We start from the raw sequence: 21620 nt of genomic DNA on the forward strand, positions 1-21620 counted from the left end.
CACCCCGGGCATCCCTCGGCTCTCCGGGCAGGGCTCCCGCGGGAGGGGCGAGGAACAGGCGAGATTTGCCCCCTTTCCCCCTTTACTCTCCCTCCCAGCTGCCGTAAAGGCTGCAACGGGGGCGAGGGGTGGGAGGGGGAAGGATGCGTTTGCTGTCCCCTTTTGGACTCCACTTTCGGGGCTTTCACCCCGCAGTCCCTTGGCGCTGGCACGGCTAAGGGTCTCTGCAGGAATGCACTGCTCTGACCAGACTCGCGTGATGAGGTTTTAGCGAAGATATGACCCATTCCCTGTGTTCGAGGTATTATTTCAGAAAGGCCAAATGGGAATTCGTGGCTGCCTGAGCAGGGAGTGGGAATGATTTACATGGCTGCACCAGCAACACCTCCGTTTCCTGAAGTTGGACAAGCAGCAAATGAAAAGCAATCCCAACTCTGAGGGACCTAAACTCTGACTAGAAAAGCCTAATGAAATTCAGCCCTTCAAACATATTTTAGTTCGGAGTTATGTGATGATTTCACTGAAACATTTGTGCTTATATCATCCCAAAGCTCCCTGTTATTATTGTTATCAGGTTATTCAAGTCAGAGGTTGGCTTTTGTTGGCCTGTGCTTAGCACAGTGGGTCAGGATTAGAGCTGTTTCACTGTGTTTGTGATCCCAATTTATTAATAAGAGCTTGGGAGATGTTAAGTTGCCAGTATGCTCACACAAGATCAGTAGTAAAGCTGGAAAGGAGAAACAATCACGGGAAGCTGATTCTATCACTGTAATTGCTGGGAAACAAAACAATTGTAAAACATCAATAAAGATTTAATTACATATTGATTGCTGCTAAAATGTTCCCTGGGTGAACAGGCGCTTTAATAAATCGGAATCAATTCCTAAGCTGTTCTAACCAGACTTTTCTAAATGCAAAGATTGACTTAGGGCCTTTCTATTCATTCACAGTTTTATTAACATGATTTTATTGCACAAAAATCAAGAGAAAAGCTCAGCAAGGAAAAGGTAACACGGGCAATGTAAAAAGTGCCCACGACTTGTGCAGGCCTTCTGCTGCCTATGTGCCAGTCTTTTTCCCTCCCTGTGCTGCAGAAAGACCTGTGTACAGGGAGTCTTCAGGGACTGTAGTAATGCCACCTTGCTGTCCCCCCCGGGTGGCTGCTGGGTGTCCTGAGATGCAGTGCACACACAGCAGGAGCTGTGCTATCCATCAGCCTGGTGGGGTGTAGGTACTTTAGCTCTCTGCTCAACTCACACCCACGTGTCCGTAGGAATAGCTGTCTCCAACTACTGGCTCTGTTCCTGATGCCTGGAAAGCTAACAAAAATCTATTCCAGAGAGGATGCTAATGCATACATCATTTAACCTCTGAAGGTTTCTATTCCAGAGAAATCTAACTTTATATAGTGTTGTTAGTTCTCCCAGCATCCCAGTCCATATGTGGCCTGAATCCCAAAAGGCCAGACACAGGACCTCCAGGCAGTGGCCAGCCACAGGCAAAGGCTCTGCTTCTTAAGAAGTATGTCATCACTGTGACTTCTGGAGAGAAGATGAAAAGATTGGATAGGTTTGGCTTCACTTGCATTTCTATTTTGCAACAGTTTGGAGTAATTTTTGAATAAAATATATTTAAGTATTCAAACAGATGTTAAAATACATTGTTCCTTTTGGGAAGTAGATGAAGAAAATAGCAAATATCTTAGTTGGGAAAGTGGAAGATCTCTTTCCTATCTCCTCATGCTTAGGAAAGTGTTTTTAAGGGCAGGAAATAATCTGAGAAAGATGTTCAGTCTTCCTCTTTCCCTACAGTTTCCTTGTCAGTAACAGAGCCGACCCTGGCTGCTGTAGGCTGTTGAGCTGGGGCTGGGGTGGGGCAGGTCAAGAGCCTTGCCTGAGGCACCGGAGCTGACACTGGAGAGTCTTTGAAGAAGCCCAGAAGCACTTCTTCTCTTCCGAGCAGAGGGTGAGTTTGCCAAAACACAGGACAGCACAGTGTGTGGCCTGGGGGAAAGGGAAGGTGGGCTATGGCAGTGTGGATGGCCCCAGTATTTGCTCTGGGGTGGGCTGGAGAAAAGCTCGAGAGGAGAGAATCCTCATTGCTGGGCAGATGGGAGCCTTTCTAAATGGAAACTGCTGATTGTTTTTTTTTTTCTTAAATTAATAAATTAATGGTAGATTAGTGTTGATTTATTAATGTAACATGCTGCAGTGAGGAAATACTTCCTGCCACAGGCATCCAGATGGGATAATGGAGTCTCCTAGTGTCGTGGCTTATTGCTTGGCTTTCTTGAAGCAGTCCATTCTGCTGGCAAGGTGGCCATCTGATAATAAATTGTACATCTTCCTAGAGGCTCTTGTATGGAATCTCCTTTGCAAGGAAGATAACAGCAAACTGTAACATGCTAAGATGGGCCTGTGCCAAAGACCCGACGGGCTTTCCTTCAACTTCTGCATTGAAACCAAATGCCTGAGCTGATTCCAAAGGCCCTTTAGTGGCTGAGATAAATATCTGAAGAACATTTCCATGCCTGGGATACTGCAGCAGCAAGAGATGTTTTGTTTGACACAGTGCAGTGAGCTCTTCTCAGGCCACATGTAAACAAGGTCAACTCCAATTCTCCATCACTCTCATTTTTGCAAACATTACTGGCCTTGTAAGTAGTTGTTCGGTCTTCTAGTGTCATCCATTTGAACCCAAAGAACTCTGCCCTGAGGTTCCAAGAAATTATCTATAGTTTTTGTTTTTTTACTAAAACCCTTATGGTAGGCTGTAGAAAAGAATTCATACTTTAGGGTTTGTATCTGCCTCTCTTTTGAGAAGATGATAGAAACACCCAGCCCTGGGGACCTGGGCTCCTGTATCTTTCTGAGAAAAGTATTATTTGTTCAAGCTGTGTTTGTTTCCCCAGTATTCCTTACTGCTACAAATCCTAATTAACCATGGTGCATCAGCATCATACCTTGGACTGCTCATGTCTGTTGGAGGCTTAGGACACTGGTATGGGAGTTCAAAGGTCCCAAGGACTTTATCCCATAATACTTTGCATTCTTCTACTTGCAAAGAAATACTTATGGTGATGTTTTTCTATGATATATAAATCATGTGATACATCCAAGCAGTTTTATAGTCCTGGGAAACCTTTTCTGCATTTCTGGCTAGACAAAAGTACTTATTACAAAAGAAACACAGATGTCTGTAGGTTCTGTACATGCAAGAATCTAACATTTGAAGAAGTAAATAGCTCTGGGTCCCACAGAGGAACCAGTACTGTTCTCTCCATGGTAATGAAGAACAGGATATGTTGTAGGCACAATATTATTAATAAATAGTGAGCAGCACAATACAAATCTGTAATTCAATTTAGGATTTCAGCTGAAATTGCTCTTTGGAGTTATAGATGGCAGTGAGCTCTGAAATTGAGTTACAGTCCAAACAGGAACTGAGTCATGTGTAGTAATGTTCTAGGGAAACATAGAATCACAGTCGGCAGTGGAAAAAATATTATTGACAGTACTATCTTCACTGAAAAAAAGGCATTTGGTGAACATAAATGAAATTTAACTGAGCTTGTAAATGGATATCAGGCAGAAAAATACGGGGAAAGATAAAAGTCAACATTTCCATGTATTGATTTTAAAATGGCAACTTTATTTTAAAAACTAATACAAGCTGAAAAACAATTATTAAAAGGTTTCATTAATCTAAAGCTGAAACATGACATTTTGGAGGGGAGAAAGTTTAATATTTCAATTTTCCTGAGAACATTTTTTTTTTTCACTTTCTGAAATAGCTCCTAAATTTCTATTTTAGTTTAAGCAAAAGAACCATGGTTTCCCCTTCAGTTCCTTGGCTTAGCCACTGAGCTGAAAGGTTCCTTGTTATTTTAGCCATGATAAAGGCTGATGTTATTCAAAAGGGAGGGAGAGTCATTGCTTTAAATGTCACTAGCAATCTTCTCTAACAGAAGAGATCAGTGTTGTGGTGTCTAATTGCTGAGTTTAAAGAGATCTCAAAAGATCCAGACAGCAAGCAATAGGAGGAGTACAGGAGATAATTTCTAGCCTTGCCACAACTGGAACACTGGCACAGGTTGCCCAGAGAGGTGGTGGATGCCCCATCCCTGAAAACATTCAGTGTCAGGTTGGGTGGGGCTCTGAGCAACCTGATCTAGTTGAGGGTGTCCCTGTTCATTGTAGAGGCATTGGACTAGATGACCTTTAAAGGACCCTTCCAACCCAAACCATTCTATAGTTAATCCAGTTATTCCTCACTGCTTGTCATGCATCTGGGACTGAAAGAAAATCCATGCACAAGGCAGTTTTCTGCTCTGCAGACACGATAGCTCTGGATTTCTAAGCCAGAGCTGTGTTACTATGAGTAATGTGCTAACTGGAAAAGCCAGGTGGAGACAGATCTTTTCTTCATGGGACTGTCTGTAGTGAGGCTAAACTGATTTTGATGAAAGGGTTCAGAATCCATTATAGAAGCTGTTAAATAAATAGGATTTTCAATTAGTAAGCACAAGGGGGGTTCTTCTGAAGCACCTGGTATTGTCCACAAGTAAATCAGTGATCTATTATGATCTATGTTTTAAGAACCACACTGAATCTACAGTTCCTTCCTCTTTCTCTTTCATCTAGATCATCCTGTAAGAAATCCACAACCACACTGATTACCTCTTTTCCTGCCAACCATTCTGTAAAGACTGGTCAGACAACCTAGGATACTGAAAACCAGGCTAAATTCAAAGAAGAGCTTGACAAGATAATCTGTCTTTACATACATAATAATTTTTCTAACAGCTGATTCCCAAATAAAATTATACCAGACAAAAACTTAGAACTGTGGCTTTGGTTTTTGGTGGCAGATAGGGTAAGGAGTCTGTTTTTAAACTAGCCAAATACCCACTAGGCATTGCTTCTTTTTTCTGGTTTCCTGGTGAACTTTTCACATGGTTCTAATGATCGGTCATAACTACTTTGTTAAATGTTTCAGTGACAGTAAACAAAGCAAAAATAATTGTCTAGAATACATTGTGCCTTAAAGCTCTCTTACTAGTTTAGGAAAATTGTGGCTAAAAACTGTGGCATTTGGATGACCTCCCTTTTTCTGTTCTTCCAGCTAATACTAACACTCAATTCTAGTATAAATAAAGGCAAACATTAGTGATAATAAACTTTCAAACTCAGGCACAGATTTGTTTATAGCTAGGTTGGTACTTGAGGGATCCGGTGTAATTTAAAAGCCAATAAATTGAAACAAACTCACTTGTTTTGGAGGCTGTTTATGAACTCTTTTAATTTGGTGTCATATTTATTTGGGCAGAATTAGATTATCCTATTCATTAGATGCTGTGGCCAGTGATGAATGGAACAACATTTCACATCAATGGCATTAATTGAATCCTCACAAGCACAGATAATACCCCTGCCGGAAACAGGAGAAGATGGAAAAGTTCTCCAAAGTAGGTCTGCAAATACTGCAGTGATGAGGGAGCACTACTGGACAGCCAGGATAGTTGGCAGCACTTGAATGCTTTTCATTTTTTGTGAGACTACTTAGAGTATGATCTTCAGGCACACAATTAAGGTTGGATCTCCATGGTGCTAGGCATTGCACAAGTGAATGTTAAGGGGAAGCTCCTGCTGTAAGGCTCAGTTTAAATAGAAAATCACACAACGTATGGGAGAGGTGGTAGATGTAGCTAAGGGGGAAATAAGCAGTTTAGGCTGTGCTTTAATGGCACAGATTAGCTGTGATCATAGCTACCGGCTGCCCTTGCAGACCTGATGTACCTCCCTTACTCTGGTACTTAACTGGCTGGGAGATAAGATGGTTCTGGAGAACTTATCTCGGTATTTGTAGCCTGAGGCTGCCAATTTGTTTCAAGGGTTTGCCTGAACCAACTGAACAGCTCACTGAAGGTGTTCTCTTCCCCCTTCCTGGCTCCCAACCACGCACTCTTCACTGTCACTGCTCCCAGGCCTTGTCTGATCACATGCCAGCCCTAATAGCAAAAAACTGCTTTAGTATTTCTTTCCCTAGGAAGAAAATTGCATTCAGCTTAAGCCGAGATCATAGTCAAGGCAAAGGAGAAGCCCCCTTCAGTGGGCAGGGAAGTCTTACTGCAGTAATACCAAACCCACTTCCTTCCTTCCCTGCTGGCTCAGCCCCAACCCTGATCAGATCACCAGGCTGTGGCTACCACTGGAGCAGAGAAAAAGTATAGATGGAGGGGAGGGCTATGCTAGTCATCCAGCTGGCTGCCCTCCTTGAGCACCCATACAGGTGCTTTTAAAAATGAGACTCCAGCTCAGCAGGCTTAGGAAACCTTTTCAGCATGTCTTGTTCAGGATCACCCATCATGTCTGACACGGAATCAAGGAGGAAGGTCAGGTCCCCTGAGCTGCAGGCTCGTGCCTTTGCCTCAGGGGAAATTTATTTCAGAGGGAAGCATAATCAAAAAGACTGGCAGACATTTCAGCAAAACTGATTTAAAGCTTGGGTTTGTAAAAATATCCAGATGATTTTCTCCTAGCTCATCAATAATACATGCTTGGGTCTGTTGAGGATTTCTCGGAAATGTGTCATTCTTCCAGGGAGCGTGTCCTATTGATAGAGCCATAAGCCACTGCCAATTAATCAGGGCATAATGCAGTGTTCAAAAATGAGCATGAGCTTTTCATGCCAGTCCTCTTTGATTCATGCCTCCGCTATGATTCATGCCAGTCCTCTTTCAGATGAGCAGCTGTTTGTTATGAGCAAATTACTTTACTGTCAGTGAAAGGTGAAAACCAGCCTGAGACATTGATGGGCTTTGGTGCAAAGAGAGTAGGAGCTTCATCAAATTCTGAGTTTCCTGCTTGCTTCCTATGGAAGAAACTTTGCTCTTGCACATCCCAGTGGCACAAAGCAGTGAACAGTGTCAAATGTGTTGAAGCAACAGTGCCCTGAATATATGGGATCCCCCTAGATCCCTGATGTGACCTATGAAGTCCCTGTATGCCTGACAAATCCTTCCCATCACTGATGTTCTTCCAGTCAGCCAGCAAGGGCAAGGCATCTTCAGCAGCGTGCACCAGGACAGTTCTCCTGGGAAATTCAGGAGCAGTAGTTGGAGGGAATTTTCCTAAAGGTTTGATCACATACTCCAAACCCTCCTGCTGCATAAATGAGAGGGGCAGGGCAGCACATGTCAAGATTCCTTAAAAGGGAGGTGCCAGAACTGGTGACTGGGAACGCTGATCACTGAGCTCTCTCATGGCATGTCCTCTGCCAGGGGCAGAAGGGCTGCAAGGCAGTAAGTAGCACTGTCTGCATTTTGCTGAGGCAGAAACAGAGGTGAGTGACTGGTTCAGTGTCAGCAGGGATTAGGATGCGGTTCATCAGAGCCCCAGGTAAATTGCCCACCCGGAGACTCCACCTTCTCTCTCTGCTCATGTCGGGCTATGTTTCTTTTCTGATCTGTGCTCTCAAAATTGACATCCTGGGAAAGTGTTTTCAGCCAGGGTCTCAAAGAGGTTAAATCAGTAATAGCCACAGAGGCACTAGCAGGGACATCTATAAAACTAACCATTTCAGAGCACTAATTTCATCAGCAAGCTAATTGCAAATATTGTATCTAAGAACATTTCCAGCCATCTGCAGGAAGGGAATGTCACAGTGCTTGAAAGACATCATGTACTTATGACTGTGTCTTGCTGATAAATAAATCTGGCACAGGGAGTTTTGGATGTCATTATGATAGTCATGCAGGACAAACATCCCTCGCTGTTACTTGGGAGTATTTACACATCACCTTTATTGTTGTATCTGAATAATTCCTGTTATATTTCACCTCTGTTTTAGAGTACAGAACTGAGTGAATATGGGGGATATTACTACTCCCTACAGCAGGACTTTACTGTGCCTTTTGTCACACAGTAAACTGGTGATGCTGCAAGGAACAAAATCACATCTTCCCAGATCCAAGGCTGGGACTCTGCCAACTGCATCTCCCTCTTTTATTGTGGATCCAGGTACAGTCTCTAAACAACTTTCATCAGACTCAGTCCTAAGGTGACGTGAGTGTCAAAGGGACCAAGAAAAGATGTGTCTATGTCCCATTCCCAGAGTAAGAACAGCACCAATGTCAGGAAAGTGGAAGTTTGAGCTATCCTTGTCTGTATTCTGGGTAAGTGGAAGTTCCCTCCTTTCTAGAGCTGAAGGTTTTGACAGATACCGAGTCCCCTCTGCTAAAAAGTAAATCATTTTTATCAAACATACAGGGCAGGATTCACTATGTGGTACAGCTTGGTTTTGACACTCCCTGAAACAAGCAATGAAGTTTGAGCTCTAAAGGAACCTGCCACCCTGTTGGACAGATGATTTGCCTTTCTGTCTATTTGGAACCAGCTCTTGAGGCTTGTTTCTGCCTGGGAACTGAATTTTGATGTTTGGACTGTTCACATAACTCTAAGTTAGCTGTATTTGTAACCAGCCCTTTCCAAGACCTTGTGTATAATGTAGAAATAAAGTTAGTTGTGCTTACCTTTTTTGTCCTGTGCAAAGGTGACCTGTAAGGACCTGACATGTGAAGCTACCTGATGAGGTGGAAACCTGCAAGCTCTCCCTCCCACTCACCAGTTAAATAGTTGTATGTCTGCATATAGACTTCAGGTTTTGTGACTTGCCAGCCGAGGAGCTTGGAGTTCAACACCACTACAGGTCTTACTTTGCAAGAGCCAGCAGCCTTTCAAAGAGAAGCCAAAATTATTTTTAAAAGTACTTGTTTGTACATCAGTTTAACGAAGGACATTGTCCCACTAATTGTTGTTATAACACTTGCTATGGTCAGTGGAGACACTATATGCTAAAGTCTCAAAAGTTTGTGCTGAGACAGGCATGCTACCAAGCACAACAACATTTCTGTCTTGAGGACAGGGGGAAGTTATTACATCCAGGCTTAAGGCCAAATAATCCCAGGGGTCAAGACTGAACTTGCAACACAGTTCTTAAAATATTTCCCGTTTTCTTCTAGAATAAACCAATTGAAAAAACCACACTTGTGTTTCTTGTTAATTTTAGCATGTGGCCATCAATAAGGCCTTGATGTTGTGTGTGAAGGAAATTGAAACCTTACCCCAGAAATGGCTCACTTTAAAAGGATTTATTAACATCACAGCTAGTCTGATCTCCAGTCTTGGCAGATGATTTGTATGGACAGACTCAACACTGTGACTGAGGACCACGGATTTTGTCAAAGTTCTCTTGGGTTGCTGGGGTCCCATTAACATCTTCTTGAGATCATGGCCTATGGTTGGAGCAGAGAGCTGCACAAAACTTTCTTTTCCCATTGACTTTAATAAGAGGTGTGGATACTAAGCACCTCTAATAATAAATAAATGTATGTGTAACAAGTGCTTGTCATAGTAAACAGACAGAAGTAGATGCTGAGTCACAGCAATGTGAAAGGACCGAGAAGAATCTGTCACTGCAAGCTCTGGCAGATCACTACCTGGGTCCTGCTTTTCCTATAGATTGTGTTACATGTCTGCCCTATAAATATATGCAGCACAAGATTTATATTTCTAAAGGCCTAAAGGATTTGCATGTGAATACTAGTCCCAGGAGTAGTTTCCCACTTTGCAGTCTTGAATATGCTCTGAGAGCTGAGCCTCCTTTTTTGTTGGTCCCATGTGTTATTGTTTAGGGCAGAGACTGGACAGTTATTAAGTACAAAGTCTGTTTCTACTTCTGCTCTGACACTGCCCAGGCTATGTGATCAGAAGATACTAGGGCTGCGTGGGCACACCAGATGATTTCTTCTAAACTGATGTATTAATTAAGAGTATCTTAGAGTCACATGTGTGAGATTGGTGATACTGGCGACATACATACTGTGACTAGTTCATAAACTCCATATGTCTGCCACTCTTCCCAGTAGAGATGATCCACAGAGAGGATCCACAGAGATTATGTGGTTTGAAGACAGTTAAAATAAGCAGCACCCAGTCACTCAGTTTGCATGAACAGAAGAGCAGAACCACAAGCACAAAGCTTTGCCACCTGTAATGGGTTTAGCACCAGGCCTCCCAAAATCTGAACCCAGCTCACTGGAAAACAAATAGAAAACCTGTTTTATGCTGGCTGAGGTTCCAGTTAAGAGGTAAAGTTTATTCTAGTCTTCTGTGCCTCTTCCCAATACAACCACTATAATAATAATAATTTTTTTTTTTTTCACAGCACATGGAAGAACATGGCCCCATTTTCCACAGGTTTACAAGGCAGGCAGGAAAATTTAACAGAAGGCCTTAACAGGCATTGACTTTTCTACTGTAATTATGGAAATACTAGCCTTCGTCCATCCTACAAGAGTGTTACTGTTAGGAACAAAGAAACTTTGATCTTTATACTGTGAGACAAAAATATTGTTTGGAGAAAAAATACAGCAGATTCACATGATTATTGGATAGCATTATTCAGGTTAATTACAAATTATAAGGTTCCTTTGAAAATGAAATCCAGATTTAAGGACAAAATTCTCAGTAGTCCTGGAATCACTTAGGAATTGAAAGCTAAACAGATCACAAGTTTCAGTAGGTGGAAAAAGACCACTCTTGACAGAACAGTAATTTGTAACTCAGGTGCAATTGATGTATTTGCAGAGAAAACAACCTGCTTGTTCATACCTGAGCTCACAATTCAGGATGCTTCAGTGAAATAAAGAATGAAATAACCTGATAACTAAATGTACTTCAGGATGGTTCAAAATTGCCTAGGCCTGGATAGGGATAGAGCTTTGGCCCAGCTCTGTCCATGATAATGACTTTGCAGAGTTTGCACGTGGGAACCCTGTTTCACCGACTCCAGTGGCCCTCTGCTGCTTTACAGCAGCTAAAAATCTGTTTTTAATTTAACCAGATATTAATTCCCAAACTCTGGGCAACTCCTTGCTGCTTGGAAATAGGCTTTTTAAAATAAAACACTCTTCCAGCCTCCCCTGCTGGGTAGCTCCACTTCATTTGTAATAACTTTTGCCCCAATTTCAAGATTGCTCCAAAGCTTTATTACTGCTTGCAAAAATTGCCCCATGTTTCACAGAAAGTAGCTTTTTAAGCACATTGATTGCAGTTGATTGAGGACACCTGGGTATAAAATCACTACCTGAGATATCAGGGCATAGAGAGGTGAGAAAATCATGTAAATTTGCATAATCCAATTTAAGATAATTCATTTAGGGATGCTAGGGAGGGTCCCAGAAGACTTGTTCTTGGTTTTTTGCTATTTACGGAACTGGACATAGGGCTGTCAGGTCAGTTGTTGTGGGAGGTGAATCTGAAAAGAAGCAGGTATAGCTGCTATATATAGAAACTAGTCTAGCCTTTACTACTGAAGCCTAGTGCATTTCCCCATTGAGTAGTTATTGTTGTAGGTCTAACTAGAAGTTCTTTAATATGTTGGTGATATTCTTTGATTTGGTTTTTTTTTGTTGGGGTTTTTTGTTTGTTTGTTTGGGGCTTTGAGGGGTTTTTTTAGGTATCCTATTTGGAGACATTTTTTACTTACAGAATTATTCTTCTGGTGATCTGGAAGGTATATTTCTATTAAAAATTTTTTTTCTGCCTTTACTTGAAGGGAACAGGGAGGGACTGTTGTGCTGCTGTGAACTGCCAGAAGATTTATGCTAGTTCCTTAAAGAGGAGAGTAGCTTATGCTAATGACATCTTGGGGAAGCTTGCCCACAGGTAGCTTCTGCAAAATTGTTAATTTTTTTCCTCTGTCATATAAGGACATATCAAGGCATGGAGAGGTTAATGACTTGGCAGGCTGGGATAAAGGAAGGAGACTTCAAGCATGGCTGGCATTGAGATTGCCGCAGTCAGTCTGATATCAAAACTACCTGGTGGCAGAACACAAGACTTTAAGAGCTGGTCCACATCTTACCACCAGGTAAGCTTGTTTACTGGCTAACCAGGCTTTTATTTCTAAATGTAACATGATTAGAAAGTACCTCAATGAAAGCCTTGCAGTTTCAAGTCCAGCCTTAGCTTGTTGTCATGTTAACATTGCCCTTTTACCTCAGCTTCTTTCTCTCTAATTTAATTTGCCTCATGCAGGTACAAATGGAAATTGCATCCTGAATAGTGAAGCTCTTTTAATGATTTTTGGTATACAGATTGGCTGTATCTCTGATCCTAGCAATTTTACTTTGCAGCTTGTTCTTGTTTCTGCAGGTACTTCCTCAACGCGGGTCTCTGTGTCTTGTGTTAGATTTTGCGTGGGATGGCTTTTGTATGGTATTGCAATTATGTTGCTCTACACATCCTCAGATTGCATTTGCACTTCTCACAGCTGCCTTGTGTTATGAGCTCACTGTAATGCTGAGAGGACAACAGTACGTCATTATCCTGTAGCAGCACCAGCAACCACTGCTTTCTTCAAAGGGCAATATATTATTTTAAAATGGTACCTCGGCAGTATCATTAATGGGCATCTATCTTGTTGTTGTGGAGAGAAGCACCTCAGCACACCCTGTGCACCTGCATTATAAATGCTCCTGAGTTTATGCAAGGATCAGATTCTGCTCCTCAGGGTTATGGTGTATAGCTTAAAAACTCTACATCCACATGATATTGAACTAATATTGAATAGACAGATATTGTAATATCTTTGTAGCCCTCAAGTGCTCAGACATTACAAGGGTAGGACAGTAAGGAAAGGTGTAGGGAGTTGCCATATATACTCCCTGGAATAGTGATTTGTGGTGGACTGTAACAATTTTTCTGTTCAGAGATAACTTCCCTTATGCTGGTGACTGCTTACATATGTATTCACTCAGTTATTGCCAGCTGACACTTCTGAGTATGAGTTACATATTAATTCCTTGTTTCTGCTCTTTTGTCACTAAGAGGCAAAAAAAGAGATTATTTTAATAACTAAACATATTTGTTTATCCACTTATTGCTTACTGAGAGTTACTCAACATCTTCTCTACAGTGTTGTAGAGGACAAACTGAAAAAATGGGGCTGTCCTACTGCACTGTGATAAGAGAGGAACTAAGCCAGACAAATACAATTAGGCAAGCTGGAGCATGAACTGCATCCAAAACACACAGTAGGAATTCCGTCTGGCACAGTAGCACTCAAAAAACATGTCTTACATTTGCAATAACTACAGAGGGTCGGGATCTCAGCTTTACAGCTCATTGGAGAAAACTGACTTTTCACACTAGTACTTCTACCAGACTGTATTTGGCTTCTTGTGTTGCACTCTCCTTGGTATTTTAAGCTGATAAAATTTCCATTGTGTCAATATAGGAATGAGATTTTTTTTTTCACAACTTAGGCAAAAGTTCAGTGTGGGATACTTTTCCTCCATTTTGTATGGAGCTTAAATATTTGTTAGAAGCTTCCATGAAACACACTTTTTGGTGGAGTTGTGGTAATTTGAAGCAATTGTAAATACTGTAGTGATTCTGCTAAGATCAGTCAAAATACTTCATCCAAATTACATGCTAAGTACTTTCTGCTTTATCATAACATTTTCTGCATTGTCAGTTTGGTGCAGAATTTTTCATTATCCTGCTCTGAAACCCTGTTTAATTCTGTTGCACATTGTTAAGCAGATGTTGCATTTCACCCAAGAGCTAGTTGTGTTTCAATTCTGGATAAAGTGGTTCCTGTAAATAAGGTTTGCAAAATGCTTTCTATCTGAATAAAACTATGGGCCAGTTTTTATTGCATGCTGTTATTATAATTATAGGATCTTCTGCTTAATCAGGATGTGGTTAATTAGGATAGCCATTTAATTGGGACATCTCCCAAGGAACCAATTTAGCTTAATGTTATTAGTACTATCTAATCAGGGCAGCTTAGGAAAAAATTTGCCTTTAAAAAATGGGACCCCAACAAAAGAAAAGATCACCTGATGTTTTGCTAGTCTAATGCATCCAGTCCATTCCTCAAGAAACTGCAGGAGTGATCTCAAAGTAACACAAGACAAGCATCATCCTTCTGTTGTGAAAGATCAGACATGACCTTCACTCCTGCTTTTGGCTGCCATCTCCTTATACCAGAATACCCTGGCAAATGAGACCCATGAACTTTTTATTGTACCCAACAGGAAAAAAAAAACTCTGCCAAATATAAATGTCTAAGTGGAAAATGCCACCACATGTTAATGAAGACAGTATGAGATACCTTGACCAAACAAAATCTACTGTTGTAAGGAAACATAGAGTCATGCAAGTTAGGTCTAAAATTCAATAAGAAGCTCAAGGGCATTACATTTTGTGATTAAAATTTACAACTCCACAATGGCCTGTGAGCTACTGTGATCCCAGATAGGCAATATGAGATGACAGCTGAACTAGGGCTGAATTTTCAATACTAAATACAAGTGAAAAACTTAGACTGAAAGAAAACAAAGTAGTGGACAGACTTCCAGCTGAGGTAAATCAGTCAAATTCCATTGCCAGTGCTGCAGACACAGTGGTTTTCATCTGGTGAAGATTTTAGCTTAAGACAGTGAGAAGAAGCTTGTGTACAATGGCAGCACTGGAACAAGGTTGGTCAGGGAGGTGGTGGAATTTCCATCCATGGACATATTAAAAACTCATCTGAATGTGGTCCTGAGTAACTTGCTTGGGGCTGACCCTGCTTGAGCTCAGGGGTTGGTCAAGACAACCTCAAGAGGTCTCTCCTGACCTCAGCTGCTCTGTGTTTCTGTGAAGGTTCTGATCACAGTCGCCTCAGTACGGGCAAATGACAAATATAGACACTGTGGGTTTAGTTAGTCAAAATGTTGACTTTGGTGGTAAAGCTTATTTAAGAAATCCCAGTCCATAACATTCCCCCTCTGCTTTTTTTTTCCCATGCTGCAAGGTCACTGTCTCTTTACTTGTGGTGATAAAATTCTTTATAGGAATTTGCAGCATTGACTGGATCAATGATAAGGCAAGGTTAAAAATAATAAGTTAGTTTTTTTAAGAATGTTTATTTTTTTAAGTGTTATTTTTAAAGGCATGTCAGTTCAGCTATGCAGTTCCCAGCTCTGCTGGGATATAGTGTTACAGCACATGGGATGATGAACAAGTGAGTGAGGAGAAAGCTGAGAAGAGACCAGCATGATGCCTGGATCCGTCATATTGTTTAACTGCACATTAACTTATGCTGTCTCTTGTAGAAAGCAGGAATATAGGTTTTCTGATGTTAACTAATGGAAAAAAATCAGGCCTTTGTCTTCAGCTGACTGTACATCGTGGGTACCTTTCTTATGGAGATAGACAGAACATATAAAACATTTGCTTTCTTTAAGGGCAGTTGAGGAGGTCTAGTGTTAATCAAACAAGAATTAAGATTGCCTGAAAGCTTTATCTAGCAAGTTCTGCACAGGTATGTGTCCCTCAGGGCCAAGATGGCTCATTAGTACTACAGACCCTGCAAGAAATAAACTCATTCAAACTAAGTTAATTATAAAATCAAGTGACTCCCCAAGAAGGGGAATTATTTTAATTGTTCTAGTTGTGTGAATAAGCCCATGCTTATTCAGGTCACCTTGTACAGCCCTGTCTCCTTTCCAGTGCTCTTATCCTTGAGTGTATTCTGGATTGAAGATGCTACAGCTGCAGTTTTCAGAGATTCAGGTAGAGTTAAGGTGGAAGTGGGTTATTGATTTGTGTGTTAGTGTAGGACTCAGTTCAACACCTGCTCAGGTGCTCCCTGCATGTCTTCAGCATGTCACCTTGGAGCTGAATTTACTATTAGATTTAGATGAAGCTTAGACATCTATATTCCAAAATGGGATCCTCAAAGTTCTTCCTAACCTTAGACCTCTGCTTTGTGTCATTTCCCTGGTCCATCTGATATCCTGCCGTGACCGTTTGGTTTTGTCACCATCGATGAGCTGTTCACCTTCCTGGTCCCTGCTGCTGCCTGCAGAGCAGGTGCTGCCCAGCCCAAGCTCCCCCCAAGGCCGGCTCCATTAGGTGTTAATCAGCAGCTTGGGCAAGGCCACGCCCTTCCCTTACATTCTTCTTTGACTGCTGAGTAGCTGATATATGGGCAGTGAATGCAAGAGCCTTCTTCACTTCACAGCTTCTGCAGTAGCAGAGAACTGTATTTGTAGCCCTGATAGATAAGCAAAATTACCTACCTGTGTCTTCAGGGTTCTGAAAAGAGAAAGGTAAGGTGTACACCTACTTAATTTGTTAGTATATTCTGTTCCCAAAAATTAGTTATCTGCACACCTGTACTGTCTCATGTGGCAAAGAGCAGGTGCTTTGTGGCCATATCTGCAGCTGTGAATGTGTGTGTATATCCATATGTGCCCTTGTGGCATGTAGGAAAACACTCAGTGGTGTCCAAGTTGATGTGCTCCTACAGCTGGAAATTAATTAAGCCCACGCTTAATTTCTGTGTACCATCATGGCACTAGGAGACCTGGAGATCATTGTAGGAGATGCTGATGGCAGTTATTTACCATTAAAGCATGCTAACAAAGGATGCAGCACAGACATTCTTTCCTAATAGGGCAGTGATTTGTAAACCTCTATTAAAAGAGTTGACAGTGTTTTCCTGAATAGATATTATAAATGCTATTTAAAAAAAAATGTTTGATAAAGAATGGATGTTCCTGGAAGCTGGTACCACTTATTGACCCCATACCTCTTATTAATTTGTATGTAGTTATAAAAGGATATATTAAACAGTGTTTGCTCTTAGTATAAAATGGGAGATTGCTCCTGATAAGTATGCTTAAAATAAGCAGCACCACAGTGGTTATTTTCATTCCCTACCTGTAATAACAGACTACGGAGACAAAAATGAATGCAGCCAGTCCAGCTGATAGCTGAATCATAGCAACAGCATCAATTTATTTTTTTCCAAGTCTAAAAAAACTAATAAAGACTTTGCAGAATCTCCTAGATACAGAGGATTATGGTTAATACCTTAAACCTGTTCCTTATGCTCAACTACTTTGTCTGTATGCACAGATGCCTGCTACTGCCTCTTTCAGGTAAATTCTATTTATAAAAAGTGATACTGAGTTAGGTTGGTTGAAACAAAGGCACATCTCTTTGTACTAAACTAAAGAGAAGCTATTAGCTGTTCTGTATTGCAGCAAATAATACCCAGTCACAACAGTGCATTCACGTGTGCTTCACAGTGTTTATCATTACTGGGTTTTTTTGTTCTTTCTAGTGTTGACCTAGGAAGTAGTGCACAGTAGGAAGTTTAAAGCCAAACAGCTTCTATTCCTGACATAATTTCAAGTAAACAAATTTTTTTTCTTTCTTTTACTGCATTCAGCCTGTTTGCAGGATGGGGGACTGCTTTTCATCCTTGATAGCTGTTGCTTGGAAATATTAAAAATAAAGTCCATTTTCTTAATGAATTATTTTTAAAATGCACAGTGTACATTGCATTGCATAGTCTCAGACCCTGAAAAATTATGTGTGTTTGTGTTTAATCTTATATGTATTTTAATCCAGGAATGCTTTGTATATTGTTGTTCTAACCAATTGTGGTTTGTGGAAAACTGATTAGTCAAAATGTTATGAAAGATAAAACCCATGTTGCCCTTACTTAAAGCTTAACCTTTGCAAATCTGGAATGTAATATATTCATTTTGCAGTGCAAAGAATTGAGCATGTGCTGGATCAGGGTTTTGGTTGCAAATGTATTGCCTGTTGCTCTGAACACAGGTGGAACACTTTCTTTCAGCCGTGTGACTCCTTTCTTCCTACACACAAATAGTGAGCTATTCTTTTACTTAGTAGTGTCTGTAAGCAACTTGTCCAGATGCTGAATGCAACTACAATGCCACGAAGCTTTTCCTTGCAATGCATGGAAAATATATTAATCTTATTAAGAACGTGTTTCATAGACTATTGCTGAGGCAGAGGAATTATATTAGCAGTTTGTAGGTTTAAGAGGAGACCTTTTGGTCTGTTCATGAAGATGAGCTTGCCTGCAGTGAGGTTGTGCATGCCTGTGTGTGTTGGATCATGTGCCATGTGTGGCTTCTGTGGTGGATTGTGGAAATATGGGTTATTATGAAAGGACATTGTGCAATTTGTGACAGTATGGTTGTGTTTCTGATGGATTTCAGTACACACTAAATTTTAAATGGAACTAGTGGTGTTGATTTCATCAGCTTTAAAAACCTTTACCACAGTGCCAGCCAGTATCTATTTTTGCAGCCTGGGAGCCTTCTCAAAACACAGGTCTGTGGGGGGGTATGTGTATGTTATGCTCCAGGAACAATCTGTGTATTTGCCATTAGTTTAAACAAAACTCTGCTTAACTGTGTAAATTTCTTTGACTTTAATGTACATGCTGAGGAGACCATAAGTTTTCTATATTTTTCAGCTCTCTGCTGTGAATGCAGTGTTTCAGAAAGTCATTATGTTGGTCTTTAGGACATGAGGCATTTTTTAATTTAAATAAATACATATTACATGTAATTACTTTTAGTCATTAGGTCAGCCTATCAGCTAGTTGACTCGATGCTCATTACCTTATTAAAGGCATGGCATCAGACAATGGAATCAAATAGTTATGAATGATGAAGTATTATTTGCCCACTAGATACCAACAGGGAGACTTCATATTCCCATAGACTGGATAAGAGACACAGTAATTCAGGAACTGAAGTTACTGTATTCAAAGGACAGGAAGTTTTATCTGGGATTTAAAGAACAAAACCTAGTCCTAGTGTAAGTTTTGTGGTTTTTGTCTCTAGGAATAAAGATCTCATTATTCCACTTGGGGTCCATGCCTTCATATGCCACATCTGTCATCATATCTTTTGACTTACAAAATCTATCTACTGTAAGAGGTTGCATCTTGTGATATTCCACTGAAAGTACTTATTCATATTATGTCATCATTTTCTGTGTACCATGACTAATTTTTTTATTTTTTTTTTAGATTTATGACTGGTAATCAGTTTTATAGTTTCTATTGAACAAAGTACTTTCTATCATATGTGATGAATACAACAGCACTATTTAACTGAGCATTTTTTATAAAGGGGTGGTGGGTTCTCATCAATTAAAGTTCTAAAAAGCAAAAAAAATATATATGTCATGGAGTTCAATTTCAACACAGGTTTCCATCATATAATCTCTGTGCTGCTGCTGGGCTTCATGTAGGCATTTATTGGAAGGACAGCAAAACAATTCTGACTAAGGCCTAATGAGCATTGTGTGGCAGGACAGGAATGGTACAGAAGTATAAATTTTAGGCTTATTCTACTTATGATTTCCTGAGTTAAAGAAGTGACTTTATAAAGCAAACTGAGAAAGTGAGGGAAGGTCATAAAAGCTATGTGGATTTTGATGTTCATACAATGTAAACACGAATGTAAACACCAGTGGTGCTAAGTAACAACTATTTCCAGTGAAATCAATACTGCTCTGAAAATCAGGCCAGTGTTTAATCAATAAGAAACTTGAAGAGACAGGCCTGTAAAAAGAAATGCCAGGTGATCTTGTGAGAAGACAAATGGGTCAAAGCAAAAGAAACTCTTAAGTGGTTCTTAGGGTGTGACATCTTAGCTCACAACAGTTTCTCATAGACTGTCATGCTTCAGATGTGTGTGTACACTGTGCTTGCAAATAGCAAACCTACGGTGCAGATGCTGACTGACTGTTGTCACAACATTGTCACCAACCACTGTTGATGTTTATGTCACATTTATGACATACAACACCATTCCAGGCAGGTAGCAGGTACTGCTATTGCATTTTTCCCTTGTGTGTGCAAATATAACAAACAAAACCTGCTTATAGCACAACCTGTAGTCATTTCTAGTACCTTGGTTTATTTTCTGTTGGGGCGGGTGACCCAGGTCAGAGAAATTTACCAATTCTTTTAATGCAGTCAAAGCATTTTATGAAGTTCAATCAAATGTCCCACATTGGTTTTCATCCCAGCAGCCTCAGTTACATTCTGGCTGGGGTCCTGGTTAGGGTTCAGGACAGTAGGAACCAGTTTTCTGTGCAATCTGAGAAGTCTGTGAAGATGATCTGAGTCCTGCCACCAGAATATTCCAATGTTCTGTGTTGAACTTTTGATATTTGCCTACCTTTCTTGGTTGGTCTGTCCTTAGGAATAATGTATCCAACTATTAATCCTTCATATATCAATGGCTCTTACCAGATAATATAACTCATTTTCTCTTGATAAACACTAGATAAACACTAGTTGAGAACTAAATCTAATGTATTCTATACTATGAAGAGTATTCTATCATTTTATGGAAGCAGGCACAGAGAATTGACACAGACGATATTATTTTATTTGTTATTAAACTCCCTATAGGGTGCCACTTATATCACAGCAATAAGTTGTTCTCTTGCTCTGAAAACCTTACTGTCTTATAACATGTCAAAAGAGGCAAGATTGTGAAAAGCTTTAAAAAAAAAAAAGCAGTGTAAAGTCTTCTAATTGTATGCATTCATGATTTGCACAACTCCTGCATATTTCTCAAACTTTACTTTTGTGACTCAGTAGCAGAACTTTAAAGAGTATACCCAAAAACATCACTGTGTACAATGAACACAAAAATGCTTAATCTTTCTCAGATATGATCAGTATCTGTTATTTATAAATGCATAAGATGTACGTAAGCTGTTTCTGTTCTGTTACCCTCTCTTTGCTGTGACCAAAGAAACTCAGCCTCCCTTGGTTGCATAAAGCCTCAAAGTGATTAAAAAAATGGCTCTTTCAACCATATAGGCATGATTGTGTCCAGCCTTGTGCATTTGCCTTCAAAGGGAACAGGGAACAGTTGCTACAGCAGCTCCTAAAAACTAGCAGCATAATATCCTCTACTGCATTTGTGCACAGCTATGTAAGCCTTGGTGTACACACAAAATGAAGAAGTGATACAGGCACCTTTCCTGTTCCATCTGTTTGTGCCAGCAGGATGCCTACTGTGTAAATAAAGATAGGGCTTTCACATGGCATAGATATATAGTCCTTTGGAGCTTGGATATATTTATTTTTCTCAGTTTACTTTAAAGTTAATTTAGTTACCTAGGGAGTTTTAGAGGCTGAAAAATTTGTATCTGAGGATGGTGTGTAAGTAGATGGATAGACTGCAGCTGGTTGGGAGTTCTGAGGATTTGTATTTTTGCAGTTGAAGTATGGGTGCAGTTTGATGGCTTTTAGTGTTTAAATCCTGTAGTTTATCCAGTCAAAAGTCAGTTAGCAATAAACAGTAGTTGGCTCCAAACTTGACACTTCCTTAATCATGACAGGAAGATACATCTGTTTGTGTTTGTCTGAGTTACTGTAAAGCTGGATCCACTTGCTTTACGTATTTACTTGTGATCGTGGAAACAACTGTCCATATGAATTACAGTTAAACAGAGCATCAGATCTTCTACCCTTTGCAGTAGGAACTCAGATCTGATGCACAATGGCAATGCCTAACTCTAGAGGCAGGTCTCTGACATACTGTAAGTGCTTTACCAGAAGTTGTCACTTGGAACTAGTGACAAAGATGTGTTCAAGTACAAATGCTAAGGGTAACTAACTGTGTTTCCATTTAAGACACCGGTGCCTGAAAAGTTGTATACATAAGACCACATATCAGGTAATCTTCTGTGTTCATGTTTAGCAGA

General features: G+C 40.4%; 1 long non-coding RNA gene across 1 annotated transcript in view; it reads right to left on the reverse strand.

Annotated features, from left to right (window-relative positions):
- LOC127476813 (uncharacterized) overlaps window positions 1-21620 on the reverse strand; it is a 121212-nt gene that overhangs the window by 55857 nt on the left and 43735 nt on the right. The gene's annotated exons all lie outside the window — the stretch shown is intronic.

The sequence above is a fragment of the Manacus candei genome, unplaced genomic scaffold, assembly GCF_025592945.1.
Source record: "Manacus candei isolate 608988 ecotype Guabito, Panama unplaced genomic scaffold, ASM2559294v1 h1tg000050l, whole genome shotgun sequence".
Classification (NCBI taxonomy): domain Eukaryota; kingdom Metazoa; phylum Chordata; class Aves; order Passeriformes; family Pipridae; genus Manacus; species Manacus candei.